The following is a 3,946-nucleotide window of genomic DNA, read 5'->3' on the forward strand; positions in this document are numbered from 1 at the left end:
GTTTACAAGAGACACATCAAAAATATGGAAACAGAAGAATGGTTAAACAAACTTTGGTACAGAAACACACAATGTTGAAAAATAACAATGAATCTGCAAAATAACTCAAAACATGGATAAACCTGAAGAACATTATTCTAGTGAAATTAGTCAATCACAAAACGACAAGTAATGTTTGAGACCAGTGTTAAAAGTTAAGAAAATACTTTCTCCCTAAATGAAACATTTTAAGATAGTGAAGAGGGAATTATTTACGGGCTAGAGGTCAGACATATGTTTACATGGGTGGCAGGGCAGACAGTATACAAGAGGAAGGTTAACAAAGGAAAATTAAGGCAGCAGGAACTGCAGGAAGGAATGCAAGAGTTAAAGTGAATAGAGGTAACTACTGTTAACTTTTTGTCAATGGAGAAGATTGTAATAATTGTAATGAAGCAAAGTATGTGATTTCTTGAATGTAAAAACGGATAATCTGTTCTGTAATCTTTCACTCAACCCCCCACCTAATTAAAATAATAATAATAATAAATAAATCAAACAACATATTACACATCTGTTACAAAAGACTTCTTTTAAGTGCTAAAGAGTAAAGATGTCACTTTGTGGACTAAGGTGTGCCTGACCCAAACCGTGGTATTTCCAATTGCCTTACATACTTACGAAAGCTGGACAATGATTAAGGGAAACCAGAGGAGAATAGATGCATTTGGATTATGGTGTTGGCAAAGAGTGTTGAAACACCATGCATTGCCAGAGGAACAAACAAGTATCTTTTGGAAGAAGTTCAGTCAGATTGCTTCTTAGAAGTGAAGATGAGAAGACTTTCTCGCCCTTACTTTGGACATGTTGTCAGGAGGGACCAATCCCTGGGACAGGACAACATGTTTGGAAAAGTGGAAGAACAGTAAACAAGGGAAAGTTCCCCCACAAAATAGATTGACACAGTGGCAGCAAACATTGGTTTAAATAAAACAACAATTGTGAGGGTGGTGAATTGGACAGTGTTTCTTCTGTTGTACGTAGAGTCACTATGAATTGGAACTGACTTGAGGGCACTTAACTACAGTTTGTGTAGCTGGAGTCTCTGGGTGGCATAAATGGCTATGCTATTAATTATTAACTGAAATGTCGATCGATTGAATATGTGCAAAGATGCTTCAGATTAAAGGTCTGGCCATCTCCCTCCCAAAAGTGAAAGCCTTCAAATCCCACCAAGTATAGTTCTACTCTGTAACACAGGGCGTCACTATGAATTTGAATCAATTTAACGGGAACTGCTTTTTTTCCTTTGAAAAATTCAGGTATGCATTGCTTACCATTTACAATATGTTTTGTGAAACAGAATGTTATGTGATTTGGACCTTGTGTGAACAGCATGTTAAAAACCTATGGGAACCCACTTCCGGTCTTCCTCATTATCACAGAAGCTACTGCTGAGAATGCTGCCACAGAGTCTGGGACACAGGAGACAACAGTGGAAGCAGGGTGAGAGGAAGTGAGTAGAGCTAGAACAGCCCCCACCCTCCTGCCTACCATAATAACCCTGAGGCCCTGTCCCTGAGCCATATGCCCTGTCTCACCTGCCTGTATCTCACCCGTGGTCCAGTGTTGTAAGAGTCTCATTTTGGAGTCATTAATACCTGTGTTGTTGTTGTTAAATTCTGTTGAGTCACTTCCTAGTCATAGCCACCCTGTATAGGGTTTCCAAGGAGTAGCTGGTGGGTTTGTATCACTGATCTTGTGGGTGGTAGTCCAGTGCTTAACCTGTATTGCCACACCAGGACTCCTTACAACCCCTAGGGGGAAATAATAAACAAAAGGAGAGCCACTTTCCCTTTAAAATGAAAAAACAAAAACAAACCCCCCCAAAAAAAACAAATGGGATACATGTGCAGTTAAATATTGCATGAAGAGATCTGAAGCAATACACAACTTTTAAAATCTTTGCAGGAGCAGAAATACTCATCTTTCTCCTGATCTGGAGTCCTGGTATGGTGCTGTAAGATAAGCACTGGACTGCAAGGTTAGTTTAAACTGCAAGGTCAGTGGTTCAAACTCACCAGTCACTCCTCGGTAACCCTATACAGACAGGGTCGCTATGAGTTGAAACCAATTTGACAGCACTTATATATATATAATCTCAGCAAGTATTTTTGTTGTTGTTATGTGCCGGTAAATCGGTGCCTGCTTGTAGCAATCCTGTACAGGGTTTCCAAGAACAGCTGGTGGGTTTGACAGTTGACCTTGTGGTTTGCAGTCCAATGCTTATCCTACTGTACCCTACCAGGAGTATAGCATAGCTAGAGTCTAATGATGCCTTGAGCTGGAAGCCTTTAATATCTACAAATAATGCCTGCTGGAAAAGCAGGATGTTAAAATTATATAAATTGGCACTGTAGGATAAGCACTGAACTTCTAATCTCAAGGCCTGTCATTCAAACCCACCAGTTGCTGCTAGGAAACTCTATATGGGTTCGCTATGAGTCTGAACTAACTTGAAGGTGCTTAGCAACAACAACGACTATATTCCAAGTTTAACACACAAATCTCTTATTAAGAAAAAAAACAATTAGAATGAGCAGCATATTATTTATATAATAGGAGATTTACGTGTGTTATTTTATGAAGTCCTTTTTCCTTTTTCTTTTTGGATCCAACCTAAATAATTCTCAATGAAGTAAATAGGAATTTTCAAAGAAAGTATAATGCCTTGAAGATTTATGGCTCTTCCCGGGGCAGAGGGGATGTGGAATTGAGGATGAGAAATCTGCTTGGAAAAGCATGACCTTGGCTTTTAATCTAGATGATTTCAGAATGATTTTGGAATATGTTACAATGTTTCATGTCTTTCCTTGTAATTTTGTTAGGTACATTTGAGATGGTTCTGACTCACACTAATCCTACATACAACAGAATTAAACACTGTCCGGTTCCTGTGCCATCTTCTCACAACCATTGCACTGTTTAAGCCTTTCCTTTCAGACATTGCATCAATAATTCCTGTTAAGGTCTCTTTTAAGTGACCCTCTCTGTACTTTACCAAGTGTGTTTTCTTTTTTCAGAGACATGTCAAGAAACAATTTCCCCACCCTCACTTCTAAGGAACCTCTGGCTGTAATTCTTCCAAGACAGTTTCATTGTTCTTCTGGTAGTTCATGGCATATGCAATATTCATCACTAACACCATAATTCCAAGGTGTCAGTTCTTCAGTTTTACTCATTGATCAACTTTTACATGCAAGTGGGGTCATTGAAAATACAATGGTTTAGGTCAAGCACACCTTAGTTCTCAAAGGGACATCTTTCATTTTAATACTTTAAAGAGGTTTTTTCCAGCATGTTTGTCTAAGCATGTGTTACTTTATTTCTTGATATAAACTTCCATGGATGATGTTTGTAGATCCAAGCGAAATGAAATATTTTACAACTTCAATCTTTTCTCTGTTTATCATGATGTGAGTTACTGGTCCAATTTTGAGGATTTGTATTTTCCTTACATTGAGATGTAATTCATAATGAAGGATGTATTCTTCATCACTAAGTGCTGGAATTCTCTTTGCTTTCAGTCAGCAAGGCCGTGGCATCTGCATATCTTAGGTTGTTAATGAGTCTTCCTCCAAGCCTGATGTCACATTATTCTTCATGTAGACCAGTTTCTTGGATTATTTGTTCAGCATGCAGATTGAATAAGTATGGTAAAAGGATATAACATTGATGTACACACCTTTCCTGACTTAAAAGCATGCAATTATGATTTTTTTTAAAAAAACAACTGCTTCTTAGTCTGTATCCAGGTTCTGCATGAGCACAATTAAGTGTTTTGAAATTCCTACTTTTTGCAATTTTGTCTATAATTTTTTATGATCGACACAGTCCAATGCCTTTGCATTGTTAAGAAAACACAGGCAAATATCTTTTCCATATTCTCTGTTTTCAACCAACATCA

This window comes from Chrysochloris asiatica, unplaced genomic scaffold, assembly GCF_000296735.1.
Source record: "Chrysochloris asiatica unplaced genomic scaffold, ChrAsi1.0 scaffold00015, whole genome shotgun sequence".
Taxonomy (NCBI): Eukaryota; Metazoa; Chordata; class Mammalia; order Afrosoricida; family Chrysochloridae; genus Chrysochloris; species Chrysochloris asiatica.